General features: G+C 55.4%; 1 protein-coding gene across 2 annotated transcripts in view; it reads right to left on the reverse strand.

Moving 5' to 3' along the window:
- Positions 1-13,605, reverse strand: part of SCNN1B (sodium channel epithelial 1 subunit beta) — a 45,563-nt gene extending 31,958 nt beyond the window's left edge. Inside the window, exon 1 of one of the 2 annotated variants that reach the window (XM_036460123.2) lies at positions 13,490-13,605. The gene's annotated coding sequence lies outside the window, so the exon portion shown is untranslated. Of the gene's footprint in view, positions 1-2,152; positions 2,253-13,489 lie in introns of those variants that run through there. The other variant, XM_036460122.2, reaches the window with a different exon arrangement.
- Between the last annotated feature and the right edge of the window lie 4,018 nt (positions 13,606-17,623).

Raw genomic sequence — 17,623 nt, forward strand, 5'->3', positions numbered from 1 at the left:
GGTTGCCAGAGCGCCGGCCTGGAGCTCAGATCGTGCACCTGCGCGGGCTGCTGTTCCCAGCTCCTCCGGGCCCCTGACCAGCTCCCGCCGGGAGGGAACCCTGGGAGCTGCCGCCGAGGGCCTCCGGCTGGAGGGCAGGCGGGGCCAGGGCTAACTCTCGGCGCCCAGGGACGCACCGTGGGCGCTGCCTTCGTGATCTGGGCTGCAGCTGGGTACCAATTACCCTCCCTGACTCAATGCCATCCTTCGTGGTGACTCACTCTTATTTTTACTTAAAGACCTGCGTGAGCTTTGTCCGAAGCAGCAGTGTCCACGGAATGGCAGGTTCGAGGTTACAATTATGCATGTTTTCTAACGCAGCACAATCACCGCAAGGTGAGAGGCGGCTGCCAGCGCTCCATCCAGCCACCTCCGCGTGCCACGCGGCTCCGGAGACGTTCGCGAGGCCCTCCCGGCTCCGCACGCCCGGCTTAGGACCACCTTCCACCGCGGCTCCAGGGCAGCTGCTGTGTGGCCCCCCGTCCCCCGCGCCGTGCCAGGCTGTGTTCTTACAAAACCCGTTCTGTCGGTTCCTCTACCACCAGCCTGAGATTACATCAGCGCCGTCCCAGGAGGCACTGACACACGGCCTGCACCGGCCCACAGCCCCTGAACTCCAGGACATCAGGCGTGGCTGCCGGAAAAACCCGACGTGGGAATGGCCCTTTAAAGGGGAAGCAGCGCCCACCTGGCCGCTGGCCAACGGGCTGCGCCTCGGAGGCCCGTCCTGCAGGCCAGGTGCTCCGGGTCTGTCACTTCCTGTTCGACGGCGGCCGGGCCATACACGGCTGGAAAGGCGACCACACCTTGTGCGGGCGACACCCTCGCCGCGGCCTTCCCTGCTGGACTCCTGGGGGCGGGGCAGCAGGCTGCCAGGGCACATGTGACCCCAGGGCCTGAGAAGGGTGCTTACCCGTTTCTGTTTAAAAAACCGGCTATGTGCAGAGGAAGAACCGCCTGCACGGGCCACGCAGATGGTTACACGGTGGTCTCGGTGGGGAAGGGCCTATGGCTGTTTACCTATGGTTTGCAATTTTCTACAAGGCTCAGATATTGCTTGTATGGTTAAAAAGTAATGAAGGAGAAGGTTGTTTTTTATATCAATCCGGAAAAAAGTGAGACTATAGCTTTATGGGAAAATGGATTGTCAGGGACGATGGTGGTTAGGCACCCAAAGCCGATATAATTGATTAACCAATGTCACCCCAATTAATTCAATTAGAAATGAGTGTAGGGGTCTTAGCCTTTAGCTGCGACTTTAGGGGAAGGGCGGGCAGTGCCGGAGGGTTGGGATCAAGTGTCCACAGGGGCTCTCGGAGAAGTTCAGGTTAGAGGACTCTCCAGCTGTGTTCTAGCATTTGCAAGTTTTCCAAAAGCTCGTTAAAGCCTCGCAGAGGGGGTCCAGGCCAGCTGGGGAACATGGCCTCCCCAGCTTCACAGGCTCCCCAGGGAGGCAGCTTCCCGGGGTGCGGCAGCCCGGGCTCCCACCTGCACACCCTGTTGACAGCCTGGAAGCCGTGTTCGCTTCCTTGTTGCCGGACGAACGGGGCTGCTCCGGGCTTCTAATGGACAATTACGTTCACGTGGGGGGCAGCCCGCCCCCAGCCCGATGCCAGGCGCCATGCCATCGCATCCCAACGGCGAGCACACCAGCCCACGGCCCGCCCCTCCCCAGCGTGCAGGCGGCCACTTGCCCGGGTGGGTGGTGTGTTGACAGCTGGTGGGGAGGAATGTGGCCGGTTTCTCCCTCCCTCCCTCCCTCCCTCCCTCCCTGGGAAGGCTGGAGGCGACTTGAAGGGGAAAGTGTGTGCCAGGCCTCGGAACAGGCCATGGGCGGGGAGTGGGGGCGGAGGATGCAGATGGTTACCCACCGGGAAGAAAGAGTCAGAAAAATCAGGCCACCCTGGTAAAATTTTGAGGCTCACGCAACAGGTCCATTGATTTGCATTTGCCACCAGGAATCACGAGGTATTCTACTATTATTCCTATTATTCACAATGTGAGCTTCAGCCAGACCATCACAAGGGCTCATCTGTAAATGCTCGCCTCCCTCCCCCCTCCTGCCCCCCTCCGAGCCCCCCCCCCCCCCCCCGCCACCGGCCCGCACACTCACCTTCGAGGAGGCCTCGGGAGGGAGGGAGGGACGGTGCTGGCAGGGCGGTCCCGGCTCAGAAAGGAAAGCTTCGAGCCCGCTGGCCCGGTCACTCTTCTGTGTCTGCGGAATAAAGGACGAGCCTCAGCTGGCTTTCAAGTGTGGCCCCTCGTTCCTCTTTAAAACAGGGCAGTGCTTAGAGCGTGGGCTTAAAGCCAGACCTCACTGGCTGCGCAGCTGTGGAACCCACTGACCCTCTCTGGGCCCTGGCTTCCCATCGGTCCAGTCAGGGGAAAGCAGTGCCGACTTCATTTCCAGCCCCCTCCCCCAACTCCCGAATGGAAGGCACCCTGTCCTCCTCCTCCTCCCCCGGCCCTCGCCTTCGCCCTGTGGACCAACTCCTATTTCACTTCCCTCTGTCGCAGACCGTGGCTATTTACACCCCTGCCTAATCCGTGCCACTGGGTGGGGAGGCCCCTGGGTTTCCCAATTCGGAGTTTGGAACTCGCACACAGTAGGTGTTCAGTAAGCACGCCTGGCCTTCAGGGCTGGGTGGGGCAGGGCTGACATTCACTGCTAGCCTAGGTGTGGTTTCCAGGGTTGATTCTGTTCGGAAACCTTTCCTGGTGGAAGGCCTTTTGCACAAACATTCCAAATATCGCTGCTCTGTGTGTAGGGGTGCGGGCACCTGCTCTCCTTCCCTCCACCTGCCTCTTGGAGCTCAATTGTGTCCCCAATTCATATGTTGAAGCCATAGCCCCCAGGACCTCAGAACTGACTGACTTTGGGTCTTTAAAGAGATGCTAAAGTTAAACGGGCCAACAGGGTGGCCTTAATCTAAGGTGACCAGTCATCCCGATTTTTAACAATTTGTCCCGCATCCGGTGCCGTTTTAAAAAAAGTCCCAATTTTTGGAAAGAATGCACAATAAGCTAGGGAACTAGGGAACAGCGGGAGAACCAGAAGGGAATATATGGTTTTCGGTGGCCATGTGGCTATTTAGCCAGGATATGAGTTTTATATTATTTTTGTTAATTTTATAATGTTAAACTTTAATAATAACAAATAATTGTTGAGAACAGATTATCGAGAACTGCTTATCAAAGTTCGCATGGTTGATCAGTTGTTGGAATTCGACCACCATTGTTTGGACTTAATGAACAATGGCATTTTTGGAGATTGGCAACGACGAAAACATTTTGTAACTGTCAGACGATACACATCGTATGCGTGTTAGTAAGCTAGTTAAACAAGTGATGTCATTACAAATCAGCTATTCAGACAATTTAGGTAAGTAATTTATTTATTGCATAAATACATAATTTTCTTGAATTTAGCAGACAGTACTCGTATTATTTATACGAGTATATTTTATAGTGGCAGCAAAAAGTCTAGCGCCGGTCTTGAAAGTGACACTTATGACTTATGTTAGGGCAAATTCAGAGGAAAAATAATACAAGTTGATATTGTTATTATTTAGAAAGAAATATAGAATTAAATTAAAATAATTTTTAAAATATAGTTACTTTATAACAAATAAATTTAATTTACAAACTAAAATATGTTCATGTAATTATGTATCTACTTACTGATTTTAAGCAATATGTATATAATAATTTATTATATAATTTTAAACTATTTTTTTTTTTTAGATTTTTAACATAATGAGTAAGAAAAGAGGAAGCAAATTCAACGATGATCTAAGAAGTGAATTTCCTTTTATTAAAAAAACCAAAAGTGATTACATGGTAAAATGTGAGAAATGTAATGGTGAATTTTTTATTTCACACGGTGGGAAGAATGATATTTTAAAGCACTTGGAGACATAGAAACATGAAAGATATTTAAATACTGCTGCATCCTCCTCCAAAATACAGGATTGTTTTCGGAAAACAACTTATGGGGACCAAGAAAAGAAATTAGCGCTGAAACCGGTTTGGCTCAGTGGATATAACGTTGGCCTGCGGACTGAAAGGTCCCCAGGTTCGATTCTGGTCAAGGGCATGTACCTTGGTTGCGGGCACATCCCCAGTAGGGGGTGTGCAAGAGGCAGCTGATCGATGATTCTCTCTCATCGATGTCTCTAGCTTTCTATCCCTCTCTCTTTCTCTCTGTAAAAACTCAATGGAAAAAAAAAAAAAAATATATATATATATATATATATATATATATATATATATATTTAAAATATATATATTTAAAAAGAAATTAGCATTAGCAGAATTATGTCTTTTCATGCTATTAACATATAGACCACATTTTTAATCAAGACCCCCCCCCCTCCTGGTCAATGGTGTCCCGCTTTACCAATGTTAAAATCTGGTCACCTTACCCTGATTTGACCTGACTGGCCTGCTCACAGAAGGGGACATGTGGACACCCAAAGAGTCACCGGAGGGGTGTCCTCTCCAGGAGAGACCGTGAGGAACAGCCAGAGGCGGCAGCTGCAGCCACAGAAGCCTCAGCCTCCAGAACGGTGAGGAAAGTTTTTGTTGGTTAAGCCGCCAGTAGGGGTATTTTGTCATTGCAGCCTGATTGACTAATAAAAGCTGTAATAAGAGCAGGAACCAGAGGCATGAGGGTGAGCCAGGGTGAGGAGTACAGAGGCTGGGGACCTCCCTCCCACGTCTAGATTGCGAGACCAGGCCGGTCAGTAAGCGCCCAGACCCCTCAGAATGATTTCTGCTCGGGGGTGAGTCTTGTTCTCCCCTCCAGACCAACAGACTCCATGTCCTTCTACAGAAACACACTCCATATTTAACTGCCCACCTTGCAAGTCCTTCCCCATTACCACCTTAAACCTATTATTGCTACTAGAGGTCTGGTGCACAAAATTCATGCACTGGGGCTCATGGGGTCAGGGGTTTGGGGGAGAGGTCCCCTCAGCCTGGCCTGCACCCTCTCGCAATCCAGGACCTTTCAGGGGATGTCTGACTGCCGTTTTAGACCTGATCCCACAGGGATCCCTGTGAAATTGGATCTAAACTGGCCTTCGGACATCCCTCTCACAATCTAGGACTGCTGGCTCCTAAATGCTCACCTACCTGTCTGATCGCCACTAGCCAATTACCTGACTGCCTGATCACCCCTAACCATTCTCCTGCCTGCCTGATTACCCTTAACCACTCGCTTGCCTGCCTAATCTCCTCTAACCACCTCCGTCTGCCTGGCTCATCACCCCAACCGCTTGATCGCCCCTAACTGCTTCTGACTGCCTGCCTGATCACCCCTAACTGCCTCTGCCTGCCTGCCTGATTGAATCAAACTACTTGTTTGCATGCCTGATTTCCCCTAACCACTTTGCCTGCCTAATCACCCCTAACTGCTCCCTGGGGGGTGGGACCAGCCAGGCCGAGGGGCTGTGGTATTCTGATCTCTGGTTGCTCTGGTCATCCCACCATTTTGGTTGCTGGGATTTTATTATATAGGATTTGCCTTAGACAAAGAGTGAGAGTTCAAAATTTTTTGTCCCATGTGGAGCAGTGGCCCCTGGACCATTGATCCCCAGCCTCTGCCAAACTCCAGGCTGTGCCCCAGGATCACACACACACACACACGCACACACACACACACACACGCACACACATGCACACACACACGCGCACACACACACACACACACACGGATACTTGCATGCACGCACACATTGGGCCTTGCACGCAGCTGCTCTGACTCCGCAGGTTGAGTCGGGTTTGGTGTCTACATATACATTTTAAACCAGAGATCTTTTAAAGAAGTGTTCATTGATTTCAAAGAGGAAAGCGGGGAGAGAGATAGAAACATCAATGATGAGAAAAGTATTTGATTGGCTGCCTCCTACACGCCCCCTACTGGGGATGAGCCCGAAACCAGGGCATGCGCCTGACTGGGAATCAAACCCTGAGCAGGAGCTCACCACGGCTCACAGGTTCATGGGTCTACGCTCAGCCACTGAGCCCCGCTGGCCTTAAACTTCAGCAGATCTGCTGCTTGGGCAGCACTGAGGCCAGGCACCGTCGGTCCTCATGGAGCTGCTGCACTTTCAAACCCCGGCGCCAAGGCCACTCTCTGAGGGGCCCACTGGCCCAGGCCCCTGAGCACCCAGCCCACGGCCTCATCTATTTTCACTGGAGAACCAACTCTGTGAGAGACCATCTGGTCTATTCTGGTTTCCTGTCTGTCCCCTCCTCCAGACTTCACACTCCCCATGGTGTGTGCTGGCTTCTCATCCCAGCAGCACCCCAACCCTACAGCACATCAGAGCATCCTAGCAGCACCCTATAGCACCCCAGCAGCAACCCAGGGCACCCACCGGTAACCCAGGGCACCGAGAGCACCCAGAGCCCCCAGAGCCCCCAGGGCACCCAGAGCACCCAGAGCACCCAGGGCACCCAGGGCCCCCAGGGCACCCAGAGCCCCCAGGGCACCCAGAGCACCCAGAGTACCCAGGGCACCCAGAGCACCCAGAGCACCCAGAGCACCCAGAGCACCCAGGGCACGCAGAGCACCCAGCAGCAGAACTCCTCTGTCAGACAGGAGCTGCGCCTCACAGGTGGCCCCGCCAGTGCTGGCCCCGCCGCTGGGGCTGAGCTGGGTCCTGTCAGGCTCAGAGAAGCCGGGAGAGGACAGGCGATGTGATGAGTCCAGGAGAGGGCGGCGGCAAGGCTGTGCGTGTGTCAGACCCGGACTATGCATGGAAATGGTTAGGGTGGCGAGCTCTGTTATGCTGTGTAAATTGTTTACCTCAATCAAAAACTTAAAAGGATGTGCCGACCATAAAGACCTGGCTGGTTTGTCTCTCTCTTCTCTCCTCTCCCTCCCTTCCTCTCTCCCTAAAAAATCAGTGGAAAAAGTCCTCAAGTGAGGATTAAAAACATCTCAATAACTTTTAATACTGATGACATGTTCAAGTAATGATATTTGAATATAGGTGTTCCATAAAATACATTATTAAAATTAATTTTTCTCTCTCTCTCTCTCTCTCTCTCTCTCTCTCTCTTCTCTCTCTCCTCTCTCTCTCTCTTTTACACACACACACACACACACACACACACACATTTATAATTGATTTCAGAGAGAGAAAGAGAGAGAAACATCAATGATGACAGAATCATTGATTGGCTGCCTCCTGCATGCCCCATACTGGGATTGAGCCCACAAACCCGGATGTGTACCCTTGACTGGAATTGAACCTGGGACCCTTTAGTCAGCAGGCTGACACTATCCACTGAGCCAAACCAGTCGGGGCTCTTTTCACTTTTTTTAAAATTTAAAGTTGCTTATGTGGGTCAGACTTGGGCTTTGTGTTATATTTATATGGAATGGCACTGGCCTAGAACCATGGCCGGTACACAGTAGGCACTTAAGTAGGAGTTGAATATCAGAGTGAATACAGGGGCTGCCAAACAGGTAGGGTTCTGTCTGCAGGCTGCAGGCGAACGGGAGGGAGGCTGTGGCAGAGCAGATCACACAACTAACGAATCGAATCGTACCTAGCACCTGCTCTTGCTGCTAGGACAGCAGCCTGCTGGGCGCAGCCGGAGTGCCTCTGCACTTCCTGGCACCTCTCGCCTGCCTCGTCGTTCCTGCACGGCCACCGACACTGCCACGCCCAAGGCCACCATGGCGGGCGGAGAGCCAGGGCTTGCATAGCCTGCCAGGCCTCCCTGTGTGCCTGCCCACCCGTCCTGCCACGGGGGCTGCCTGGCATGGACAGTGGCAGGGGCTTCTGAACCAAGGAAGAGCCTGTGAGGCAGCCAGTTCTGAAGGCTCAGGAAGAGAATTAAATAATTCACAATCTCTGACCAACTCCAGTTCACCCATCCACATCCACCTGCCAGCCCTCTCTGGTTCAAGGACTCCAGGAAACCGAGGTCATTCCTGTTCTAGGCAGTTGTGGCAGATGGTGCTGGGCCCAGCCCGACCCCCGGAAGAGGCCGCCCCAGAGCTCCCGCAGCCCAGCACTGCGCTCTCTTCCCTCAGGGCGCCCCCTCCTGGCTGTGGCTGCAGGCCTGGCTCCGCCAACACCCCATGTCTGGGCTCAGGTCTGCTGGAGCAGGTCCCCTCTGGTGTCTGAGGGGAGACCTCCACGGAGGACGCCTCTTGGGAGAACGTGAGGACCAGGACCTGTCAGAGCGGGCAGGGCTCTGCGCCCCAGACAGGACTCTGTGTTTGTAAACGTGGCTCTGAGCTTGGACTGGACAGACAGACAGTTGACACCGAGGAGCCAAGAAGACCTGGTTCCCTCAGCAACAGCTGGCGTCTGAGGTCCGAGGGAATAAAGGCCGGCTGTGGGGTCTACCGGTCCCCTCCAGGGGTGAGGCCGAGGGTCAAGCACACGCTGCCTAGCCTGGAGCCGTGCTTCTCCACGTTGGCTGCAGTGGTGGCTCCGGGGGCTTGCTGAAAGACTCGTCTCAGTCCCTCCCAGCTCCGGAATCAGAAACTGCGTTTTCACAGCCCCGGGACTCCGGGCCACATGCCAGTTCCAGACCCCAGGCTGACAGCCGCACTGCAGGCACCAGGCCACCGCCTAGCAGCTCGCTCTCCGGAATCGGAACCTAGACCGCGGGGACAGGTGTGCGTGTTCAAGTCTGAGAGTGCTGGGCTCGTCCTCACCATCAAGTCAGGACTCTCAGACTCAAATGCTTCCAGGGGCCAGGCAGGTGATGTGAAAGGAGGAAGCCACGGCAGATCCAGCAGCTGCTGCCACTGGGAAATGAGGCCCCTGGGGGCGGCCGGCGATGCTGCCCACAAGCCTGGGCAGAAAAGGTGCCTGAACTCTGGCAAGCTTTCTGAGCATGGGACAGCCCTCCCATGTGTGGCAGGAGGCACACAGAAGGGGCTGAGATAGGGGTTCCCCAAATCACGGACAGTCTGACTTACTTGGTCTGGAGCATCACCTGAGCACCAACCTTTCAAGCTCCCGGTCTTTCGACAGCAGCAGGGCGTGGGAGCCATGTGCTGGAGCAGACCTTTCTGGGAAGGGCTGCAGTGATGGCTTAGCCTGTGGTCACATAGTCTTGGTGGCAGCTGCATGCTGCCACAGCAGTTCAAAAGCCAAGCGGCCACAGCTCATATTAAATATGGGGCGTGGTTGCGTTTCCATGACACTGAATTTCTAACTTCCTGTCATTTGCATGTATCATGAAATATTACTTTCCTCTTGTTTTTTACCAACCATGGAAGAAATATTCTTAGCTCACAGGCTGCACAGAAGCAGGTGGTGGACTGAACTTGGCCTTGGGGCTATCGGCCGCTGACCTCTGAGCATGAACCGGGGGATGGAAGCCGCACTGAGTCCTTTTCCTTCCTGGCATCTGCCCGCACCACCTCCCTCACAGCCTCCGGAACTTCAGAAGCACCTGGTTATGGAAAGTCACGGTAGCAGGTCCTGGATCTGGCTCTGGGCCAAAGACTTCAGTGTGGGCCCCAATCCCCCATCGCCCTGGCGGAATTTCAGGGAGCTGCCGTCCAATGGGCACTCTGAGCCCCAGTCCCCCCTGGTGATGTCCCTGACCCTTACCATGCAGTGGCCGGGTAACTGCCTGGCGGACACTGCGCTTAGAGCTCTGCCTGCATCATTGTTTCCTTCTCACGGGCACTCGCCAGAGAGGGAGGACAGGACACACCCACGTGTATTGTTAAAAACCATATTTTAGAGGAGGACACCGAGGCACAGAGAGGGAAGATGATTTGCCCAGTCGCACAGCAGAGCAGAAGTGAACCTGTGTCTGTCCGACTCCAGGATCTGCTTTTAAACCAGTTGCCTTATTGTCTCTCAATAATCAATGTCAAGGACAACCTGTGACCATCAGAATCCCCGGCCACCCAATGCCCAGGCACAACCTTCTCAGGACAAGCCTTGGGCAGCGAGGCTCTCTGCGTCCGGAGTGGCATCCAGACCCTTCTCGCTCGCCTGAACTGCAGCCAGACCTGGCACCCAAGGTAGATTCTGTGCCCTCGACCGGAAAGGCGGAGCAGACACACAAGCCTGGGGGCATCATTCACAGGTATTCTGTGTGAACCACACCACGGAGCTGTGGCGCACACAGCCCACACAGCTGCCGGAGTCCTGGAGCCTGGAGGTGGCGTAGGACCAACCATCTCTGCAATTCAGAACCATGTGACCCAAAGCGGGCTGGGGGAGTCTGCTGGCAGCTTCCGAGAGCCCTTGGGTCAGGGTCAGGGTCAGGGAGGGCTGGCTCCTGCTGGGACCTCCTCCGTCCAGCGGAAAGGACCTGCTCCCTGGCCTCCCCAGACGGGACGATCCCAGCCCCAGCTCTGATTCTCAGCCCTGTCCCAGGCGAGAGCTGCCTTCTCATCCCTCCGCACCCTGGCTTCTCGGGAAGAAAGGAGGGCCGCCAGCGCTCCCTCCGGTCCAGCTGCCAAGCCGCTCTGTGCTGGCCCTCAGAGGGTTCTCTCGCTGGCTGCGCAGCCCCTGCCCCTCACCCAAGCTCTGAGCGCCCCCGTAACTGCTGCTCCCCTTGCCAGACTGCTCCCTTGTGTTTGTTTTGCTTTTAGGATTTGAGCCAGGCCCAGGGCTTTATATGCTCCTGCTCATGTGACCCTCTGAGGCAGGAACTGTGATCAGCCCATTTTACAGACAAGGGCTCTGAGGTTCAGAGAAGTTATGTCACTCGCCCAAAGTCACACAGCCAGAAAGTGCCAGAACTAAGAGTCAAATTTGGGTCTTTCAGACTTTAGAGTCCAAACTCTCAGGGGATGGCGGTGCCATATTTTCTGGTCTGTTATCCCATCTGCTGGTTGGACCTTGGGACTGGGAAGTCACGTAACTATCTATGATATTGCTGATGGGGACGATGGGGATGATGGGATGGCAGTGATGGTGGTGCTGATAGTGATGATGGGGATAATAGTGATGATGGTGGTGAGGGTGATTATAGTAATGAAGGTGATGATGGTGGTGAAGGTGATGACAGTGATGAATGTGGTGAAGATGATGATGAAGATGATAGTGATAAAGGTGATGGTAATATAGTAATGAAGGTGATGGTGATGATGATGGTGAAGATGGTGGTGGTGGTGATGATGATGATGATGCCGATCATGTACCTACCTGATAGGGTGATGGTGCAGATGAAGTGAGTAGCCATGCCTGTTCTATAGAGAGGACTCCATTGGCGTTAGCTCAGTGGGTTCCCTGTGCCCTGACCTCCAGAGGGGGTTCCCTGCCTTGGAATTTGTTAATAAACCTTCCTGTTTAAACACGAGGGAAAGGGGTGGATCAGAGACAAGGGAAGAGGAGGGTGGTGTGTTTCTCCTTTGACTCCTGCTTTCAGCTCAGCCTCTGTTTCCGGCCAGCCTCGGGACCCAGCCTCGGCCCAGGCTCTGTGGACGCCCGCTCCCAGGCCTCAGGGAGATGGGGGGCTGGGAATCTGGGCTCGGAAGGTGAGGGGCTCTGCCCACAGCCACATGCAAGCTGGGCTCTGGCCTGGCCTGTGCAGTTAGTGTCTTCACCCGCACACCACCCGGCACACTGAGGGAGTGACTGTGGCACCTTCCAGGGGAGCCCCGGCCCGGAGCCCGTCACGGAGCGAAACGCCCTGCTCCTCTTCACGTCCCCTTTCAGACGACACGGCAGTGAGTGGCAGGAGGGTGGGCCCCGGGGTCACAGGCGGGGCCCCCGCGATGGCTCTGCGCCTCGCTCAGCGCACACCTATGGTCGGTGCCCTGACGCTCTGACTGCGTGGAGCCAGGCTGGGCTCCCCACAGCAAAACCTCGCCCTCAGACCACTGAGCACTCAGGATTCCCTGTCTGCGTGGCACTGTGGTCGAGACCCCACAGGGTGGGTCTGGCGTCACCCCACCCCGGCGCCATCGCAGGGCCTGCCCTGCCCAGGCCGAGAGTTCCTGCTTGCCAAGTCCAACCGAGCTCTGCACGCTGTGCTTCTTCCTCCTACGACCCCCTACAGTTCCTATGTCACCACCCGCTCACCTCAGCGATGGGCAAGCTGGGCAGGGGTAGGAAAGGGGACTGCCCAGCTGGGGAGGGATCCAAGCGTCTCTGATTCCAGCTGTTCTCCACAGCTGCCATGGGGCATGCCAGCCCATGTTGGATGGCTCCAGGGCAGCAGGCTCTCCTCACAGCCCAGACCTGACAGGCCTGTGGACACCAGCAGAACCCTGGACACTCCTGTCTGTGGCCAGCCCCTGGCTGCCATTGGGGGTAACTGGGCCCATCCCTATGGGGACTCTGCCCACTGGGGCCTGGGCAGGCGGAGCTTGTGGCCTGGCTGTCTCAGGTCTTTGGGCTCAGCAGCGACCACAGCGAGAGGGGTGTCGTCCACAGCCAGAGAGGTGCACATACATGCTCCTGTGCATGTGCAGTGCACACATGTATGAACATGTGCATGTGTATGTGTGAAGGCCAGGGGCACACACATGCATGTGTTATGCATGTGGGCATACATGGGAGACTTTGAACCCCAAATTCAGATGCTGTGAAGTTAGTTTAGGACATAGAGCAAAGAACTCGTATTCAACCCGGAGGCACCAGTTTATACAAAAAGCTGAAACAGAAACCGGTCCTCCGTTTTTGTGACCTAAACGCCCAGGAGGGCGCATGGCCAGTGGCAGCCTCTGCGGCTGTGGAGACGCATGAGCTACGTTTGTTTGCTCGCAGCATGGACAGCTCTCAAGGAAGCGCAGCGGGCGGACGCACCGCAGTGCACACACCGCGTCCTGGAGCGGTCCCCTCGGGGCGGGGCGGGCGGGGGCGGGCGGGAGGCTGGTAGGAAGGCTGGGGCACAGGGATGCCTAGATCTGGGGGAGCCTTCACACAGCCTCCCCCCCACCTGAGTGCTCTTTGGCAGAAATGGAGTGGGGTGCTGCGGTGCTTCCTACGGATGGCAGAAGTTCGCTGCGTCTTCCCTGAACTTCTCCTTGCCTCAGTTTCCCCGCTGCGCCCAGGGGGAAGGTCCCGCTCCGGGTGCGCACCCTCTGTTCCCACCTTCTCCTGGGCCCCCAAGTCACAGCGATGTGACGCTTCCTCTCCGGGACCCCTCGGCGCTGGGCCCGCTCCTCCCGCCCTCCCGGGGCACCGGGGAGCACACGCGTCCCGGCGGCTGGCGGCTCCGCGGGGTTCCCTCCAAACCCGGCAGCTGGGGCCCCGCGCTCCCCGCCCCGCAGCGCTCCCGGCGCCGCGGCCAGCAGCGCGCTCACCCCCAGTCCGCGGGCCTCGCCGGTCCGTGCCCGGGGCCGCCTGGCCGCCCCCCTGAACCGCGGGGCTCGTCTCAGCCCGCAAGGCTCCCCTGCCAGGCGGGGTCCCCAACGCCCAGGCGCCCCGCCGAGAAACGGCGGCCCGGGCCTCGGAGGGCCATGGCGGGGTGGGGTGGGGTGGGGGCGAAGGGGGCGTCCTACCTGTGGGCCTCGCGGCGGCGGCGGTGGCGGAGTGGGGCCGGAGCGCCGGGACGGGCGCAGGGCAGGCGCGGGGCGGGGAAGCCGGAGCGCCCGCGGGCGGAGCTTGGCGGCGCCCGGCCGGCCACCCGCACCGGCCCGCCTCCCTGCCGCTCCCCCGGGCCCACTTTCCCCTCCCGCCCGCGGAGCCGTCCCGCACGCCACATCCACGGGCACCGCGCACATCCATCTGCCCCCCGGTGCCACAGCGATGCCCGGAGTCCCTGCCCCGCGTCCTAGAGACACGGTCCCCCGGCCCGGAGGCTCATCACAGCCACCGACAACGCTCACCGCCCGGTGTCCCTGAGTGCGCCCTGTGCCACCGCGCCCTTCCCGCACGGCCTGGGCGGGCAGGGGGGTGCCCCAGGGGAACCGGCTCCTGCAGCTGATTCCCAGAAGGTCCCCCCCACCTCCGAGTTGGCTCACCTCTGCCTCCCAGTGCCTCTCTCGGTCCCTCTGCTTCAGCCACCCTCCAAGGTCACTCTGGGACCCGCCATCCCTAAAGCCCCCCACTGTGTTAGGAACCCAAACAGCCGCCCTCCAGAGCCGCCTCAACCCCTGCTGCCGGCTCACCTTCCCTCCGAATCACTTCTCCCTTCCCCCTCTCTCCGCATCAGCTCAAGGTGCCAAGGGTCCTTTCAGCCACTTTCTTGCCAATGTCTGTCACAGGTGGGTCTTCATGTCTCCAGTGCAGGAAACCCCAGCTGTCAGCCCGCTCAATCCTGCCATTGAGAGACTGCTCCTTCCCCCTCGTTGCTGTAACAAATGAACCCAATGTGCTGGCTTCACACACATTTACTGTCTCCTGCTTCGGGAGACCAGAAGGCTGACACTCTAGAACCAAGAAGTGGGAGGAAGCCCCGTGTCCCTCTGGAGTCCCTGCTCCTTGCCCGCCCAGCGTGGGATCCTGCCTGCACCCCCTGGCTGTGGCCCCTTCTTCTGTCCTAAGAGCAAGCACTGTCTGGTCAAGTCCTTCTCACCTGCCATCTCTGCTTCTCTCTCTTCTGCCTCCCTCTTCCACTTATAAAGACCCTCTGATTGTGTTTGGCTTATCCAGATAACCCAGATCATCTCTCCATTTCTAGGTTAACGGATAACCAACCTGACTTCTACCTGCAATCTTTTTTTTTTTAAATAAATCTTTAAAAATATATACATTTTATTGATCTTTTACAGAGAGGAAGAGAGGGATAGAGAGTTAGAAAGATCGGTGAGAGAGAATCTGCACACCCCCTAATGGGGATGTTCCTGCATCCAAGCTACATGCCCTTGACAGGAATTGAACCATGGACCTTTCAGTCCACAGGCCGACACTCTATCCACTGAGCCAAACCAGTTTCGGCTACCTGCAATCTTAATTCCCCTTAACGTGTCGACAGGTCTAGAGACTGAGCCCTAACACTATCATCATCCTATATTATATATATCTATATATCTATATCTATATCTATAGATATAGATATAGATATAGATATAGATATAGATATAGATATATAGATATATAGATATATAGATATATAGATATATAGATATATAGATATATAGATATAATAGCCCAGCAATCAAAACAGCATAACAACCAGAACAACTGCTCGACCAGTCACTATGAGGTGCATTGGTCACCTCTCTGTCCCTCCCCACCACAGGCTCCATTCACTGGATGATGAACAGGGAACCACGGGGAACCGGAGTGGGTGGGGACTGGAAACTGGTGAGTGGGCAGAAGGCAGACCTCTTAGTCCCTCCCCAACTTCCCGCAGGCTCTGATCGCTGGATGGTGAATGGGGAACCATGGGAAACCGGGGTGGATGGCAGTGGGGCGGGATTGGGGACTGTTGAGCAGACAGAAGTAGGCCCTGATTGCAGGCTAGGCCTAGGAACCCTACCCATGCACGATTTTGTGCACTGGGCCTCTAGTCCTATCTAATAAAAGAGTAATAAGCAAATTGACCATCACTCGAAAGCATATGATGGCTGTCCCCTTGTGGACACAGGATGGCCACCACAAGATGGCCAGTAGGGGAGGGCAGTTGGGAGGGACTAAGCCTGCAAAGGAGGACAGTTGTGGGCAATCAAGCCAGCAGGGGAAGGCAGTTGGGAGGGACCAGGCCTGCAAGAGAGGGCAGTTGGGGGCAATCAAGCCTGCAGGGGAGGGCAGTTAGGGGTGACCAGGCCTACAAAGGAGGGCAGTTAGGCATCAATCAGGCTGGCAGAGAAGTGGTTGGGGTGATCAGGTTGGTAGGCAGAAGAGGTTAGGGGCAATCAGGAAGGCAGGCAGGCGAGCAGTTGGGAGCTAGCAGTTCTGGATTGTGAGAGGGATATCTGACTGCTTGTTTAGGCCTGATCTCAGTAGGATCGGGCCCAATCTCAGCAGGATCGGGCCTAAACAGGCAGTCAGACATCCCTCGAGGGGTCCCAGATTGGAGATGGTGCGGGCTGGGCTGTGGGACACCCCCCCCCCCCCATGCATGAATTTTGTGCACTGGACCTCTAGCATATAATAAAAGCCTAATATGCTAAGTGTCTGGTCATTCAGTGACCAGTCAACTGTTCAACCAATCAAAGCATAATATGCTAATGATATCCTAAGGCTGCTCAACCTCTCCCTATGATGTGCACTGACCACAGGGGGCAGACACTCCTGCTGCTAGAGTCCGGCCAATCAGGACTGGACAAGATGGGGCCAGACATGCCCTGGAGCCCTCCCACAGTCCCTCCTTGGCCCCGATGCTGCACCGGTGGGGTCTCTCAGCCTGGCCTGTGCCCTCTTGCAATCTGGACCCCTCGGGGGATGTCAGAGAGCCAGTTTGGCCCAATCCCACAGGCCACTCCCCTCAGGAGGTGCCAGGTACAGGACTCATGGCTGGTGAGCGCTGCTGCGGTAGCACGAGCCTCTCCCAGGGGGACTGATGGGGCATTGGGTGCGAACTTGCAGCAGGCGCAGCGGGGCCAGGATGAGTGGGAGCAGCAGATAGGCACTGCAGGTGGCATAGGACTGCAGGTTTCAGTGTGATCCCTGCAGGCCATGCAGAGGGACCCACCTATGCACAAATTCATGCACTGGGCCTCTAGTAAATGTATAAACCTCTACAAGTAAAAAGAAGTTAATTGCCATTATTTTTAGTAGAGAACTAGAGGCCCCGTGCATGAAATTTGTGCACTGGCAGGGTCCCTAGCAGCTGCTGGCTGCCGGCTGGGTACTCCCTCCCTGGCCACTTGGCTCCCACTGCTGCCATTGGTCACCACCTGCATGGTCCGATCACCCCATTGACTGCCCCAGCTGCTGCTGGTCACCCTTGGATTGAATCAGCAGGACATCAGGCCTGGAAGCCAAGCAGCAGTGGGGTGATTGGATCAGCAGGGTGATTGGCCCCCACCTGGTGACCAGTGGCTCACACCCGCCTTGGCCTGGTGCTGCCCACTCACCTGCTCCATCATCCTGCCCTGGTCCCGCATTCATTGGGGTCCATTAGGGCCTGCAGCACCTCCATTGCTGCCTGCTGCCAGTGCCATGTTGCCAATGCCTGCCATGTTCTGTGCCACTCCCTGGTGGTCAGTGTATGTCATAGCAGGCAGTCAAACTCTCCACAGAACTCCTGGTCTCCTAATTTGCATATTAAGCTTTTATTATATAGCATAATGAAATGTAAAATGGTTATTCAACGAAATACTATACACACCAAACAAGAAACATATCACATATATGTATATGGATGTTCATAAACTTCAAAGTCATGAGGGAAAAAAGGAAGCAGTTGAAATAATAATGAGAGCAAACACTTTTATAGGGCTTACTCTGAAATGCTGTTGTAGGCACTTACATCAAAACTCAGAATAACCTATGGGATAGGTACCAGGATCACCCCTATTTTATTGGTGAAGAAACTGGGGCACAGAGAGGTTGAGAACTTGCCCAAGGTCACACAACTAGGAAGCATTAGAGTCGGGATTTGAACCCTGGTGGCAGTCTTAAGCCAGAGCCTTACACGCAACTGATGAATTTGTACAGTCTGAATTATTTCACGTAAAAATTTAAAGAACATAAGACAATTACATATACTATAAAAAGATCACCCTATATAATAAAGAGGTAATATG

The sequence above is a fragment of the Pipistrellus kuhlii genome, unplaced genomic scaffold (assembly GCF_014108245.1).
Source record: "Pipistrellus kuhlii isolate mPipKuh1 unplaced genomic scaffold, mPipKuh1.p scaffold_m20_p_31, whole genome shotgun sequence".
Lineage (NCBI taxonomy): Eukaryota > Metazoa > Chordata > Mammalia > Chiroptera > Vespertilionidae > Pipistrellus > Pipistrellus kuhlii.